This window comes from Theropithecus gelada, chromosome 16 (genome assembly GCF_003255815.1).
Source record: "Theropithecus gelada isolate Dixy chromosome 16, Tgel_1.0, whole genome shotgun sequence".
Taxonomy (NCBI): domain Eukaryota; kingdom Metazoa; phylum Chordata; class Mammalia; order Primates; family Cercopithecidae; genus Theropithecus; species Theropithecus gelada.
The window spans coordinates 52,016,311-52,033,476 of NC_037684.1; the positions used below are offsets into that span (position 1 = coordinate 52,016,311).

The 17,166-nt window shown below is 46.7% G+C and overlaps 1 protein-coding gene across 1 annotated transcript in view; it reads right to left on the reverse strand.

The window, feature by feature from the left end:
* Window positions 1-17,166, reverse strand: part of CYTH1 (cytohesin 1) — a 106,444-nt gene that overhangs the window by 35,308 nt on the left and 53,970 nt on the right. The gene's annotated exons all lie outside the window — the stretch shown is intronic.

Sequence of the window (17,166 nt, forward strand, 5' to 3'; positions counted from 1 at the left end):
GTGCCTGTAGTCTCAGCTACTCAGGAGGCTGAGGCAAGAGAATGGCATGAACCCGGGAGGCGGAGCTTGCAGTGAGCTGAGATCGTGCCACTGCACTCCAGCCTGGGCAACAGTGCAAGACTCCATCTCAAAAAAAAACAAAAAACAAAAAAAAAACATATATATATACACACACACACACACCCCAAACTTTCTATAAAAACAAAGAAAAATTACTTTTTAATATTTTATATTGATTGCACATTGATATAACTTAATAAAATGTATTATTTTAATTGATCTCAAAGGAACTAAATGTGGAAATAGTAGGAAATCAATGTGCATCTATGGCTCATGTTATATTTCTAGACAGCACAGAGGTGGAATAACATCTCTACTTGAGAGCATAGTTAGGTTACACATAACTTCCTTCTGCCCATGGCATTAAAACTTAATCTACTACATTCAGAGAACAGTTACTTTCCCCAAATATTTCATAAAAATCACAATAAGAAGGTAGAAGCAATAGACTACAGTGAAGCCTACAGAGTGGGTTAATTAGCTACATTAGAAAAGCCAAATTTTTCCTTTTTTTTTTTAACCTAGTTTTTCCCCGTCCTTCTCTAAAAAACTGTGTTTTTTAAACATCTCAAAATCCAAAAGAAGAAATGCATTTTAGTCCAGGCCTGGTGGCTCACGCCTGTAATCCCAGTACTTTGGGAGGCCAAAGCGGGCAGACTGCTTGAGCCCAGAAGTTTGAGACCAGCTTGGGCAACATGGTGAAACCCTGTCTTTACTTAAAAAACACAAAAATTAGCTGGGCATGGTGGCACGCGCCTGTAGTTCCAGCTACTCGGGGGGGCTGAGGTAGGATTGCTTGAGCCTGGGGTGCAGAAGTTGCGGTGAGCCAAGATCGCACCACTGCACTCCAGCCTGGGCAACAGAGCCAGACCCGGTTTGAAGAAAAAAAAAAAGAGAGAGAGAGAAAAGAAAGAAAAAGAAAAGAAATGCATTTTGTCTCATGACCCAATCTCTACCATACATAAAAGTATCAAAAATAATACCTCACCATGTGAAATGCATTGATATTAACAGTGGCTTAGTCCAGTAAACTGATTTTATGGCTGCGTGTGGTAGTTCACACCTGTAATCCCAACACTTTGGGAGGCTGAGGTGGGTGGATCACCTGAGGTAAGGAGTTCGAGACCAGCCTGGCCAACATGGTGAAACCGCATCTCTACTAAAAATACAAAAAATTAGCCAGGCGTGGTGGTGAACACCTGTAATCCCAGCTACTCGGGAGGCTGAAGCAGAAGAATCGCTTGAAGCCGGGAGGTGAAGGTTGCAGTGAGCCAAGATCGTGCCATTGCACTCCAGCCTAGGCAACAAGAGCAAAACTCTGTCTCCAAAAAAATAATAATTAAAAATTTTAAAAAATTATTTCATAATCGATTAGGTAATTGTACAATTACCTAATATACTGAGTCCTGTGGTTTGAAAAACACTCTTCCTTTAGAGGCTGGAAGAGACAGCCACTCTCAAGATCCCAACAGACCAACTAAATCCAACTCAGGTCACCTTCACAAGAGTGGGCTTTATACTGCGTCCCTGAGAACTCAAGGGTGATCACTCAGGTGTGTGTATTGGAGGATGGAGCCTTAAATAAGATCACCTACACACCTGCTCTCCCGTCCCATTCCTGTGTCAAGACCCAGGTTTTCAGCTCAGCAATCCATCAGCATGATACGGATTCTAACTCTGCACTGTTCCCCCCAAACCCACCACCCCACATGTTTCTTCCCAGGCTGAACAGTTCTCCTAACATTTAAAAAAAATTATTAAAATGGCTGCTTCAGGAAAAAGCTAGACAAATAAGTGAGCTCTGGTTAAAACAAAAGCTGTTTTGAAAAACAACATCCACTCTACTGATACGTACACCATTCTAGAGAAAAGCATGCCTAAAGCAGTCCATTCCAATTGCTCTGTGCTTCACCGACCAGAAAGATTTCTAGTCCAAGTAGAAGATCCCTTTAAGAAATTAATCTCCTCAGGTTCTAGAAGATACATATTCATTCCAATATAACATGGTTTTGAAATTAAGGCAACATTCATTTTTTAAAAACAGCTGCTCCACAAGAGGCTCAATAATTGGGATTTGATTTTGAAGCTACAGAGCTGGCTTAACCAGATCATCGATATATCTCTACCCAACAGAAGGAAGACTAAACCCAAGGTCCATATAATGAGGCTGATGAAAAACAGAGCAATCGTATAAAAAAATTCCTCTCTCAGGACTGCTATATACCCTGAGAAGACAACTTTTATCATTCTAAATTGGCAACTCTTAATCGTTGCTTTCTTTTCAGAATCTGAGCACTCGACCTTTCTGGGTTTAATATTCACATTCACACATGACAAGTTTTCCGGAAGAACACAATCTAGCTTCTGTATTATAAATTCAAAAAGCCCTTCTAGTCCTCTGCCTTCCAAGATATTATTTTAAAATAGAAAAGGAATAGGCCAGGCGCGGTGGCCCACGCTTGTAATCCGAGCACTTTGGGAGGTTGAGAAGGGCGGATCACCTGAGGTCAGGAGTTCGAGATCAGCCTGACCAACAAGGTGAAACCCCGTCTCTACTAAAATACAAAAATTAGCTGGACATGGTGGTATGTACCTGTAATCCCAGCTACTTGGGAGGCTGAGGCAGAAGAATTGCTTGAACTCGGGAGGCGGAGATTGCAGTGAGCCAAGATGGCAACACTGCACTCCAGCCTGGGCGACAGAGCAGGACTCCATCTCAAAAAAATAAAAAAAATTTTTAAAAAAAGGGAAAGGAATTTTAAAAAAATCCATAAACCTACAATATCAAAGAGTACACAGAGAAGGGCCAACAGAAGAGATTTCAACAAATTTTCAGAACAGAGAAAGGAAAGAAACAGTGCTAAGTGCTAATATCTTCTAGAATAAAAACTCCACAAAGGCAGGGACACTGCATGCCTTGTACACTGTTTTTTGTGGCACCCAGCACAGGGCCTAGCACGCTAGGGATTTCACACACACACGCGCGCACGCATGTGTGAACACAGCCGACTTTCTCATGAGCAGATAAGCGTGGAGTTGGTGTCTAGGGTAAAGCCTCCATACGTGGACGGCGGAGACCTAAGAGGACCCTACCCCCAAGCAGGCTCTTGCCTACTCGCCCTGAAGCCAAGCCTCTCTGCCCACAAGGCCCAGCCATGCACAGAGCTTCCGCTTAACACATCTACTGCTTCACTCTTACACTTACAGAGATAACCACACCTACGCCAGGAGTGAGAGACAAACAGAAAACTCACCCTAGAGCAAACAGAGATAATTAGGGGGAAAAAAGAAAGAAAGAAAAAAAAAACCTTTAAGAGAACAGAGAACTCTGAAAAAGGGACAATTACAGGAAAAGAACACAGCCTTGCAAATTAAACATACTTTTGTCCCCCACATCAAAAAAGTCAACAAAGGATTAAAAGATAAAGTTGGGGCATTCTTGTAGAACAAAGAGGCTTGAAAATATAAGCAAACCTGGAAATAAAAGCAAAAAAATCAACTCGGTCGAATAAAAATATTTTTAAATCCCACGGAGAAATACTCATAGGAAAAATTCAGAAGTTCCAGGAATAAAGACGATCCTAAAACCCCCATGGGGGTTAAGGAGAGTGATTAATCAGACCACCCACGAGCGAAAATCTCGCTGGTGTCAGAATAAGAGCCTGCACACTAAAGACAGTGTAGTGGAGCTTTCAAAATTCTAAATGAAAATTATCTGAACCCCAAATTCTCAGTCAAGTAGGAGGGTAAAACAGACTCATTTCAGATACATAAGGATCAGAAAGTTTGTCTCCTGTGCACCCCTTCTGAAGAAGCTACTTCAGGAGCAAGACGTGGGTCAAGGAACGGGACTGACTCAGGAGCCTGAGGACAGCAAGGGCCATCACCTGTGATGGACACACAGCCATCACACCGGGCCAGAGCAGGAAGCCAAGGGGCTGCCAGAGGAATGCCCTTACAGAGAATGAAATCAGACTCGAAACCAGAGAATGAAGGAGAAAGCAGCTGAGAACTGTGTGTGGTATCAACAGGCATCATTCGGTTTCCCCTCAAGAAAATAAAAAGGACTGGGAAACAGGAAAAACTAAACTACAGGAAATCACAGAAGAAATGAAACAAGCCCCTGAGTGGTGTCCTCTGGGCCATCAGGGGTGCTAGGAACAGCTCCCTTTGAGTGTGCACCTGGCTCTAGGGTGGGTGGTATCTACATTCCTGTCATGGTGCTGATTGCTGGTGGTGAACTTTCAGAATCACCCTGTAGACAAAGCAGGAAAGACCAACCCGGGCTGGAGAAGCGAAGCTATCTGTTTCGGAGGTGAAGGAAGAGCTGACCAGTGTTTGAGGGAAGCAACGTGGAGACAGCAGCAGGGTCCCAAATGGTCCCCACAGCTTCCTCCTACAACACTGGTGACCAGAGGCACGGACAAGGATCATGAACAAGAAACCCACACTGTAAACATGCCAGGAGTATAACTGTGATAAACTACCGAAAATGGACAGTGAGAGAAGGAAGGAAGAGAATGGTGTGAACTGCATCCTCATCTATCATAGGTGGAAGGCAGGAGATAATCTTTGATTTTGACAAAATAATCACCAATTTAAGAACTTGCAGCACCCACTAGAAGACCTAAAAGCAGAAAAAAGTGAATGAATAGTGGCTGCTTTGGGGAGTGGGTCTGGGAATACACAGACGGGACATAGAAGCCCCTGAATACTTGCTTTAAAATACATACACATATGTACTATGACAATTTGAAAACAAAAGACTAAAAATGTTCAACTACGGTCACTAGAAAAGATAGCCCTTCTGTGTGCTTGGAGTCAGACAGAAAACGCTTCTGGCCAATTTGTAGCTAGAATAAATAAGACATTTATCTACATTTATTTTGATCCAATCTCCTGACATTTGCCACATGACTGCTAAATTCCTTCTCCATTCCATACTTACTAACTTTAAATCACAATGCTGCTTCCCTTCTGGCTCAACAAATCATTTAAGAACTTTACTTTAAAAAGCTGATCTAGACCTCATTTTTCTAGTGGAATTTTATTCTGAGATGAGGCAAACTCTAACATTTTAATAAAAGTGTTTTTCCTCTGCACAAACTTAATGCAACATCAAATCTTTAATTCAAGCCTTCATTCTCATGCTGCCCCAGAGAGAAAAAACATCCAAAGACAAAAAGCTTAATTTTATTTAGCAGCATAAAGAATCAGCACTACTGCTGGAGAGCTGGAGGTGCGATTGATTCCTACAGTCTTGGCTAGTGTCTTCAGGATGCTGTGAAGGCCACAGCTGCAACAAGAAAGGTGGTGGTCAGAAATACCCATGTCTACCTCACACCCGGGAGTTTCTGCAAAAGCACCGTCCGCACCCTGGGAAACCCATGTATTCATGCCGCTTCTCTCCTGTGTAGCCATTAGGGTTAAACTGCAAAAGAACGGCTCAGATGGGCCAGATGGCAGCACAACAAACAGCTCCTCCCTCCCCCAACTGCCACGTGCTGCAGCCATGCTTATGTGCCAGGGAGGCGGCTGAACCCCTTGCTCTTTAAAAGAATGGCCACTGGGGAGGGCAGCAGGTTGTCCCTGCCAGCAGCCTGAGCACAATGGAGACAAACCAGAGGGGGAGCTGCCCTGACACACCACCCGCTCGTTTGCCCTCCTCGCCCATCGCCAGAGGGGCACCCAGAATCCATGCCCACAAAGGTTAATCCGCAAGGTGTCCGCTGGCAGTCAGGGGGACGGTCCAGCATCAGCCCCATCACCATTCCTTTCCAGGGTTCCAATTTAATGAAGGGGATTAAAGTGACAAAAACAACAAGGCGCTATTGTGCTTGGCTGTGAATAGGAAAGCCACACAAGGGAAGCTTTCATTTATTTATTTATTTAAATGTTGCTTTGCAGATTTTAACAGTCGGCAGAAACCCAGAGCTGAAATGGGTTCCAGCCAGTGCATACAAAGGAGAACTGTCTTAAAGGGACAGAGCCCTCTTTCCAAGCCAGAGGACGATACATGAGCACATGGCGGGCTTTAGTCTAAAACCCTGCAACTCGTGCTCCACCGGCCACAGGCAGATGCCTGGGGATACGCCACAAAGTTCCATGGAAAACGCAGCTCTCTGACAGCAGGTTCTGCTTGGCAGACACATAGCAGCTGCCAGGACCACACTGTTCTAAATCCCCGTGGGTACCGTCAAATGAACATGTCCAAGGCATGCTTTAGGACCGAGATGTCTCTCTTTGAGGTCATCCAGCTACCACCAGATCCCTCTGCCTAGCTTTAAAATACTTCACTTGCCTTATTTTTTTTCCACCATAATTATTAACCGCCATCCTTCTTATAGCCTCTGCCTTTCAATGGATAAAAAGGTCCATATTTAAACCAACAATGCAGGGAAACATTTTATAAAGTAATTAAGCAGTGAGCCCTCATTTGCGGAGAAGGTAAATATACAAAAGATAACTACCTCAGTCAGAGCTGCTCCCAGGCCAAGGAGGTCACTGCCATTTCCCTTTCATCCCCTTCCGCTGGCCTGCTGCCAACAGGTGCCCTCCTGCTAATCACGGCCACATCACTTTACAGACCTGGAAGTTTCATAAACACTGAACACACACACATACACACACACACACACACACACACACTCTCTTTCTCTCTCTCTCTCTCTCTCTCTCTCTCTCTCTCCACCCCTCCACTTAACCTTAAGCTCTGCCTAAAACAGCAGTGGCAGTAATGAAATAAAGCACCCAGCTTTTCTACAGCCTGTACAGAAACTGCCACCTGCTCAGAGGAGAACAACTGGCTATTTACAAACCAGGCTTTGGGATCAAAAGCGCACATCTGGGAAACCACCTTGTTCCTCCAACCTCCAAAGATACAGTGATCACAGTGTGAGGGGTAAGAAACTCCAAATGTCCTGAGCACTGGTTCCAGTATTCAGCACTTACTCGCCACATACCTGTGTCAATCCTACTAGTTAGACCCTAAACAAAACAGCGTGTTCACCTCCCTCTGCACTACCCTATGGGTGTAAGTCACTTTGTCTCCCAGAAAATTCCAGTGACTTATAATTTGAAAAACTTCAAAATACTGGAAAGAACTCAGGCTTTGGAGACATACCAATGTTCAACAAACTGCTAATCTCTTTGGGCCTCGGTTTTGTCCATCTGTAAAATGGCACTGCAGTTAACACAGTTGTGCTACTGTTAGCATTGCTGTTAAGAATGCGTGATGGAAAAGATAAAACAGCGACCACAAGTAGGTGCCCAACAAATGCCAAATGTCTTTCCTTTATCTGTATACCCAATTAATCTTCCTCTTTCGCTTCTTTCTAACAATGTCATCATTGACTCATTCAGCCTACATTTACTGCTTGCCTACTAGGTGGAAGGCAGCGGGGGCACAACACTGAAGAGACAGATCTGGTGCCTCCCGGCAGGAGCAGCAGTCCCTGGAAGCATCCACTGAGAAGGTGATGACTTTAGGTGTGCGTGTTAACGAGGGCTCACGCACAAGGCTGTATGAATCCACAGCATGGGTGCCTCACCCAACTTCTGGGATGGATCTGCGGACTGCCACTCTACAGGTAGTGGCCTTGGGTCCTAAACCTAGCTTGGGGCCACACTCACCAGGTGGATGACCCTGGGCAAGTTACTTTGGCTATCTGTGCCTCAAAGCAAACAGCAAGCTAAGAGGTTGCTTCCAGAGCAGGATACTGTTTAAAATAACTACAGCTTTTATATCACATGGGGACACACAAATAACCCACAATAATACAAAATCTGGTAAGTTAAAAACTATAGGGTAAGAAGGCAGTGCTGTGAGGCATGGCTAACAACTGCAAGTAAGGCGGCAAACAAGAAAAACAACAGTTGAGGAGTCAAAGATAAAGTTCTTACAGATCATTACTGCAAGTGGAGAAAGGGTTGGTTTAGGGGAATTTTTTCCCCCTCACTGAGAAAAGCAATTTTCAACTTTCACAGAACTCCATGCTGACATTACAAATTTGTGGGGTCAGATCTTTAAAGTAGGGATAAGAATGCAACCAAAATTCAGTGTATCTTTCAGGTAAAATGTAACAGAAGAGGGATGTAACAGTTGTAATGATACTAGGGTTTTACTGGAAGCTGGAAATTTCGGGAAAGTCCTCAGGATAACTGTTAGAATCAGGGGATGAAGAAAGATGGATGTAGCAAAGGGGAGTGACTAGAGCAGGAGGCCCAGGTGACACTTTCTGCCAATAATACACTGAAGAGTTCACACCTTCACACAGTCTATCTACTTTGGGAAACCAATTAAGTTTCCCACCCACTGAGTCAGAAACACAGTAACACTTTTCAAACTCAGTACCTTAAAAAGGAAGGAAATTCTAATGTATGCTGCAACATGGATGAACCTGGAGGACATTAAGCCAGTCACAAAAGGGCAAATACTGAAGGACTGCACTGATAAGAGGCCCCTGGAGTAGTCAAACTACCATAGAGACAGACAGTGGGATGGATACTGCCAGGGGCTGGGGAGAGGGGGAATGGGAGAGTGAGGGTTTAATGCTGGGTTTCAGTTTTGCATGATGATAAAGTTCTAGAGATTGGCACAATAATGTGAACGTATGAAAGTACTACTGAACTTAACATGCTGAAGATGGTACATTTTTTGTTATATGTATTTTACCACCATTAAAAATAAAGGCCTGGCATGGTGGCTCATGCCTATAATACCCCCAGCAGTTTGATTTTATTTTTTGTTTTTTTGTTTTTTTGATATGGAGTCTTGCTCTGTCGTCCAGGCTGGAGTGCACTGGCGCAATCTCAGCTCACTGCAACCTCTGCCTCCCAGGTTTATACAATTTTCTTGCCTCAGCCTCCCCAGTAGCTGGGACTATAGGCCCCCGTCACCATGCCCAGCTAATTTTTGTATTTTCAGTAGAGACGGGGTTTCATCATGTTGGTCAGGCTGGTCTCAAACTCCTGACCTCAGGGGATCAATCTGCCTCAGCCTCCCAGAGTGCTGGAATTACAGACGTGAGCCATTGCGCCTGGCCATCCCCAGCACTTTGAGAGGCTGAGGGAGGGAGATGGCTTGAGCTCAGGAGTTTGAGACCAGCCTGGGTGACATGGCAAAACCCCGTCTCTACAAAAAATACAAAAGTTAGCCAGGTACAGTGGCACTCACTTGTAGTCCCAGCTACTTAGGAGGCTGAGGTGCAAGGATTGCGTAAGCCCTGAAATGTGGAGGTTGCAGTGAGCCCAGATTGTACCACTGCATCCAGCCTGGGTGACAGAGTAAGACCCTCTCTCAAAAAAATAAAAATATAAACAAAAATTTCACAGCAATATTCTAACTTCCCTGTCTGCTTACCTTAGTCCCTTTCCCAAGAAACTATGATTTGACTTTTGTGTAGTGCATTTTACAATAAATATCTCACCATCAACTTGCAGCCTAAGAGATTTTTAAAAGAATTTACAGTTGGGCGCGGTGGCTCACACCTGGAATCCTAGCACTGTGGGAGGCCGAAGCAGCTGGATCACCTGAGGTCAGGAGTTCGAGACCGGGCTGGCCAATATGGTGAAACCCTGTCTCTACTAAAAATACAAAAATTAGCCGGCATGGTGGCATGCACCTGTAGTTCCAGCTACTCGGGAGGCTAGGGCAGGAAAATCGCTTGACTTTGGGAGGCGGAGGTTGCAGTGAGCCGAGATGGCGCCATTGAACTCCAGCTCAGGCGACAGAGCAAAACTCCGTCTCAAAAAATATAAATAAAAATAAAATTTATACACACTACCTAGGACCAAAAAGAGTTAAATTAGCAAGCAGCTAGCAGAAATGGTATTCAACATAAAGGCAGAGGTGCCTTCTAGCAAATTGCCGATATGAGTATTTAGACTATTCTAATTTAAATTCCCTCCATGCAAAAACTACCCAGTTTCCCCACTAACAGTAAGTCTATTAAAGATTTTTAAAGGCCAGGCATGGTGGCTCACGCCTGTAATCCCAGCACTTTGGGAGGCTGAGGCGGGTGGATCACGAGGTCAGGAGATCGAGACCATCCTGGCTAACACAGTGAAACCCTGTCTCTACTAAAAATATAAAAAGTTAGTCAGGCGTGGTGGCGGTGCCTGTAGTCCCAGCTACTCAGGAGGCTGAGGCAGAAGAATGATGTGAACCCGGGAGGTGGAGGCTGCAGTGAGCCGAGATCATGCCACTGCACTCCAGCCTGGGCGACAGAAAGACTCCATCTCAAAAAAAAAAAAGATTTTTATTACCACATTCTGCATTTTTAGGGAAGACTCCATTCAGTCCTATTCTCAGTCTTGGAGACATCTCGCCTAACAGCTCCCCACGTTCAGAGGAGATGCTGCCTGGGCTTTCACTCATTGCTTTGTGACCTGGAGCAAACAATGATCTCTTCCAGCCTCAGTTTCCTCACTTATGTAATGAGAATGTCCTTCTCAACTACCTTATAAAAGGAAGGTATTGGCTGGGTGCAGTGGCTCACACCTGTAATCCCAGCACTTTGGGAGGCCGAGGCTGGTGGATCACTTGAGGTAAGGAGTTCGAGACCAGCCTGCAACACATTTAAACTCGGTCTCTACTTAAAAAAGACAAAATTAGCCAGGCGTGGTGGCACACGCCTGTTATCCCAGCTACCTGGGAGGCTGAGGCAGGAGAATCGCTTGAACCTGGGAGGCGGAGGTTACAGTGAGCCGAGATCGTGCCATTGCACTCCAGCCTGGGCAACAAAAGCAAAACTCCATCTCAAAAAACAAAAAAGGTATCAAAAATTTTAATTTAATAAATCCTACAACTCAAAGACTTAGTTTGCATTTCAAGGTAGTAACAGAACCTAAGTGACAAAATTTTATCCTAAGAATTTGGTTTAGAAAAATAAAGTTAACATCAGCTTTCAATAAAAGATACAAACTAGAAAACAACCATTTTAAGAAACTTAACCTTTTCTAAAAGCTCACAGTGACAACATCTGATATAGCTGGGGTTTCCCAGCAGCTTCTTTCTGGCACTCCACTGCTGTTTCAAAAGGATCCCAGGGACCGGACGCAGAGCTCCACAAGGAAGAACGATTTTCTACCCCCAGCCTCCTTGAGCCAAGCGGCGTGCTCCTTCACTCCCCAGGGAAAGCCTGGAGTTCCCTCTTCCTCCAAATAAGCCAAATCAGCTTGCTCGCCCCTCCTCCCAAGGGGGCAGGCTCCTGTCCCCTGGGCGAAGCTGCCACTCCCCGTGCCTGCCAGCTGCAACCACTGCCAGCTTGCACAGCTGGGCCACCACACCCCTTCCGTGTCCAAAATAGAGGCTTAGTGGCTTGAAAGTCAATTCTCTCTCACTTCACCCTCAGTGCCTAAAACCTATTTGTTTGCTAGCCCTTTGTAATGCTCTGGATTTTTCTGTACATTGAAATATTCTCCCTCAGTCTGACAGCTGGCAAGGACCCCTAACATTAAATGCGATGTACAATTCCAACTCCTTTTCTATGTGTATCGATGGGAAGAGGGCGACTCGTGCCCAGGAAAGGTTCCCAAGTCCTTAATGAGTAAAACAGAAACTCCGTGGATGGCGGGCATAGAGGGGAGATCACCCTGAATCTGTCCCTCTGCTCTCTGCCCCCCTATTTCAAACCTCATGGAAGCTGGACCAAGGAAATTGACTACTGGCGTGTTTCTAAGTCTCAGGCCTAGAAGAAACTATACTGAATGCCTGGATACCTATCCAAAGGTGTAGTGGAAAAATCCTCAGAGAAGAGCACAGAATGCAGACCCAAAGGACAGACATGCAGAGAGACGGCCACGCACACATCAGCTCCTACTGCTGGCTGCTGGGTGGGAGAGGCAGGCAGGCAGCAACGCATAATGGGGAATCTGCTGACGGGGCTCCACACGCCATCCACCAGCCTCTTACCCACGGTGAGTCCCCTCTCCTGCGGCCCCAGTGTCCTGGCCAGCCCTGGGCAGCAACATCAAAGCCTCAGCAGGTCACAGCTCTCCGCGTCAGAGGCCATGGTGGCTCCGTGCAGCGACCCCACAGTCCCAGGCTGCCGGGAGCTCCCACAGCTGTAGGTGCAGGGAGAGCCGGAGCAAGGACAGCATGTGTGCGCCAGCACAGCAGGGGCAGAGAAGAAGGTTTCCAGAGAAAACAAAAGCTGAGAGCACCGGCCCTGCAGGTGGAAAGGCGCCGGGCCCGGTGGGGAAGGCTGGTGCGGAGCGCAGAGATGGACGTGCAGAGCTGCAGCCCTAGCTGACGATCCAAGTGTGTGCTGCTCCACTCCTCCAGGCTCATTTCCATGAATGCAGTCACAGCCAGCCCCTCCTACTATCCCCCATTCCCAGCCTCCTGGGGGGAGGGGAGGCACCGCCAGCATTTGCACACAGGCTGCACTTGCTTTCCTCTCTCCCTCAGAAGCAAAAGCCCGATGCTGCTTTCACTGCAAGAATGCCAGCCTTACTCCAGATGCCCTCTCCTTACTGCATGGATAAACAAGAGACTGGATTAGGGGGTGGATGTTCTGTCACCCTAAAGGCACAAGCCTAGTCCTTCCCACTGCCCCGTATCAGGTTAGCAGGCACAGTGGCACTGACCAGACTGCTCCAGCACCGTCCTGGAGGGGCTTCAGGAGGAGTATCCTTTGCTCCCTTCCTCCAGGGATCCCATGCCCTCCACTTCCATGAGGGACACTCCAGCCTTTTTACCAAGAAGGACTCGCCTCCTACCCAGTACACTTGCAGCCACCAGTGGTTCTTTCTTCACCAGAGGCTGCTGCATCGCCTTTGAGGACACTTGCCTAATATCGGGTTGGAATATTAGGCAAGTGAAACTTGGGGATGATAATACAAGATGGCTGGTGACAAGAAATATGGCTACAGCCTGAGGATAGCAGCTCTCAAACCTCAGAGGGCACAAGAATCACCAAGGGCGCTTGTTAAACATGTGGATTTGGGACCCCAGTCCCAAAACCATGAACTCCAGAGACCCAGGCCCCTAAGTGACACAGAATACAAGGTTACTGCAGACCACACACAGCTTTTGACTCAGAAGGGAGGAGGTATTTTTTAAACAACTAGAAAGTAAAAGGGAAATCACTGTGCTAGAGCGGGCTTCCTCAGTCTGGGCATCACTGGCATAGGGAGCAGGTCACTCTTTGTGGCAGGGCTTCCCTGTGCATTGCAGGGTTCTTAGCTGTGTCCCTGGCCTCTACCCACTAGGTGCCAGCAGCACCCCCATCCCGCTTCCCCACAACCAGGTGTGACAACCAAAAAGGTCTCCAGGCATTGCTGAATGTCCCCCGTGGGGCAAAACTGCCCTGGTTAAGAATCACTGCTCTAGATAAACAATGGGAGAGGGAGTGGGAATCCTAAAAACACTCCCATACCCTCCCCTCCTTTCCAGTCTCCTGCCATTAGGAAATCGTCGTGGAAGGCACCCACCCCTCTGCAAGCCCTGCCTCCACTGCCATGCATGGGGGTTGGGCTGGCTGGGGAATGCGGACAGACGTCCTCATCACCAGGCAGTGCCACCAGGCCTGACCCAAATACCCTGGCTCTGCGTTGCAGCCTGTCTTTTAAGAAACAGCCATAGTGTGGACAATTTTCTTTTAGTGTCAAGAGAGTAGTACTCATTTAAAAGAATCATACTAAGTCCATGAAAAACAAATTCTAAAATTCTACAAAATGTAGATTGAGAGTCCCAGTGCAACATGTCCCTGGGCCCCCGTCTTCCTCCTGCTCGCTGTCTAGTAAGCCATCCCACCTCTCCTCCTGGTCCAAGGAAGACTCCACTTTCCCTGGATCCACCAGAGTGCTCAGTTATGTCTCTTTGCTTCCTTCTTCTTGTTCAGAAGCTCATCCTCGCCATCCATCGAGTCTTACCTCCTACAGGGAGAACTCCGATTCCTCTAGCCATGCTCCCTGCTCAGTTCAAACGTATTAACCATCACCTGATGACCTTCTTTATCACTTGGTAAATAACCAGGTGATAAATTACATGATACAAACACACTCGGAGAAGACAGCCTGGACTATCCACGCTGGTTATCTACTACCATGTTTCCCAGGGATTTCACATGTATGTGGAATTAAGCTCTTGCTTTTCAGTAATATCTTGTACTGTAAATATTCTCATAGCACTTTTCATAGTCCTAAGGGCTGTCTTATTTTGAGGTGACATCACTGGTTTTTACACAGATACACATACACACATTCGGGGACTGAAAGAGCCCAGCAGGTGAGTTCTGACCCGTCACTCTCTACAGAAGGCTCAGTCATCATGTGCCAGGCTCACTATGGCTCTCCCTTTAACACGGCCAGCTTCCACTACGCCGACAGAGTGGATCACAGCCGGGGTTTACCTGCAGTGTGTGAACCTAGGCAAAGGCGTTAGCTTGACCCAGGCCAGAGACTGCAGGTGGCAAAAACCTGCACTTTCAGTTAATTCTAGGCACAGACAACATGAGAAAAGGATGTCAGCCCACAAAGAAGTTACAAAAAAAGCTGCAACCAAGAAGTGTGCAGTGTGGCCCTCCTCATATCTGAAGAAAACAGATGCCACAATATATACTCTGCACAATCCAGCTTATAAAACAAACCACAGCCATCAGAGAGAATCACAGGAAACGACTGGCCACAGAACAGGCATCTCAGGAATCTCAACAGAGAAAATGAACGTTTTAAAAAATAATTTCTCAGACTCATAATTCAACAATTTTTTTAAAAGTTCACTGCATGGAAACAAGGCCCCCTGTCAGTTACTGTGGAAGACACAATGCTGGAAAGACATGGTTTCGGCCCTTAAAGAGCTCATGTGTTACTATTCTTTTTAAAGAAAAAAGAAACGGGCAGCCTGTAAATGCCAAATAAATGCTGTCTGCAAGGCGCTATGCAGAGTGGGGGTCAGAGAAGAGCAGGGCCCAGGTTAGTCCAAGACGGCTCCACGCGAGAGTCTGGGAGAGGGCAGTCCAGAGAGGTGGAAAGGGCGGCACAAGGGACAGAGGCTGGAAAAGCAAGCTCCAGGCAGACTGTGGTGCCTTTGAATTTGACACTGAGACAGCTGGATTCTATTCTGTTGTTGAGTTGGGACAAGAGATAAAGAAAGAAATTCTCCTGGAAGAGCAAGAAGCGGCAGCTAGGCGCCATGAGAAAGAAAAGGAACTGGAAGCTTTGCAGTAGTCTTCACTGCACCGCGGTCTGCACTTCCATTCAGAAGTGGTAGCAAAGAAGTATTTCCTCGCCCTACTCCAGCTCACAGCTTCAACTACCATCCTTATCCAGCACTAATTCCCCAAACCGCTACTGACTTCCCATCCTCTTTCCAGTTCTGTGTCTCAGGTGCAAGGACAGCTGGAACCAGAAAGCGACCCTCTGACAAGTGTGCAAGGGAAATGTGCACCAATCGCTTTATTTCTAAAGCGGAAAATGAGGCACGAGGAATACATTCATATCTCAACAGTTTCATCAGCATCCGAAACCCACGAATTCACAATGCTGCTCAAAGGTCCTCTCTGCCCATGAGGCGTCCCCAAACCCCAAATCACCTGGGCCACAGGCTCCAAGCACCACAGACATGATAAGCATAAAGCTCTTAGGCGAGTCAGGATTCTCAATCTCCCCTCCTTCTGTGTCCCATGAAAACAGAGGCCTGGAGTTATTTGATTTTTTTCTTTAAACTCTGTTCCACTCCCTGTACTTAAAAATGTCTCATTATTCTTTAGTAAACGCTAAGAGCATAAAATTCTTGTTCAAAGAAGCAAAAACTGGCATCTGTTCCTGCTCTGAGAAGGGCCTGAAGATCTCTTGAGAGGGAGGTCACTTCTACCTTCACCTCAGAATAGGAACAAACCGGCCCCCTGTTCCAGACATCACCCTTACCAGAGTTTCCCAGAGTCCGGGTGTGCAAAAGTTGGGGAGAAGTGTAAGAAGGAGCTGATGAGGGCATCAGCCTTCCAAGTCACGGGCAGGCCCGCGGTACTGGCCCCCTGCCTCCACCTACCAGCAGGGTGAGGCTGGTACAGGCACGGCCGGCCCAAGCCTCCTGGCCAGTGCATTCTTCCGGTGCCAACTCAGTGTGCTAGGAGGGCAGGCTTCTTCTCCGTCTCGGCTGCTGTCATGAGGCTGCTCTTGGACCGTCCCCTATCTCCTGCCCATGCAGCGGGCAGCACTTTAGGAGGAAGAAAGAGGTCGAGACCTGTGGCAGGGGCAGCCAAGGAGAGCAAAGAGGAGGAGCAGAAGGCAGGCCGAGCTCTGTACCTTTGAGATCCAGGTCAGCACACCTGCTCCAGAACTAGCTCAAGAGGTGCTGACCCGTGAAGAGAGCAGTGAGTCCCTGATATCATGAAGGTGTCCTATGGCCTCCCTCCATGACAAACGGATGCCCACCTCTAGATGGCAAGATAGAGTTGGTTTCTCTGGACAAACTCTATTTTACTCCAACCACTGGTAAATCCTCCCCAGGCCAGGCTAGCTCCTGCAGCAGGGCCAGCCTCCCTAGACAGGAAAAAGAAACATGGAAAACAAAGGGGACCTGAGCAAAGGTAGAAAGACCCCAATAATGAAAGTTCTCGTACGTATACCACGATGTTTAAAAATATTATTTACGCCAGGCGTGGTGGCTCATGCCTGTAATTCCAACACTTTGGGAGGTCGAGGTGGGCAGATCACCTGAGGTCAGGAGTTCAAGACCAGCCTGACCAACATGGTGAAACCCCATCTCTACTAAAACTACAAAATTAGCCGGGTGTGGTGGCACATGCCTGTAATCCCAGCTACTTGGGAGGCTGAGGCAGAAGAATCACTTGAACCCAGGACGCAGAGGTTGCAGTGAGCCAAGACCGTGCCATTGCACTCCAGCCTGGGCAATGACAGTGAAACTCTGTCTCAAAAAAAATTATTTACATTACCAACATGATGTTTACAGAAGTATAATAAAAAGGATATTAAACTTCACATGGGAAAACATATATATGAGGATAGTCAGAAAAACATGAAGGGGAGAAAGGGTAATGTGAGGGTGCAGCTACCAGAGATTAAAGCATGTGAGGCTTCGGTAATTGAAACTGCAGGAGAAGAAAAAGACCAGAAAACAAACTCAAGAAATACTGAAAC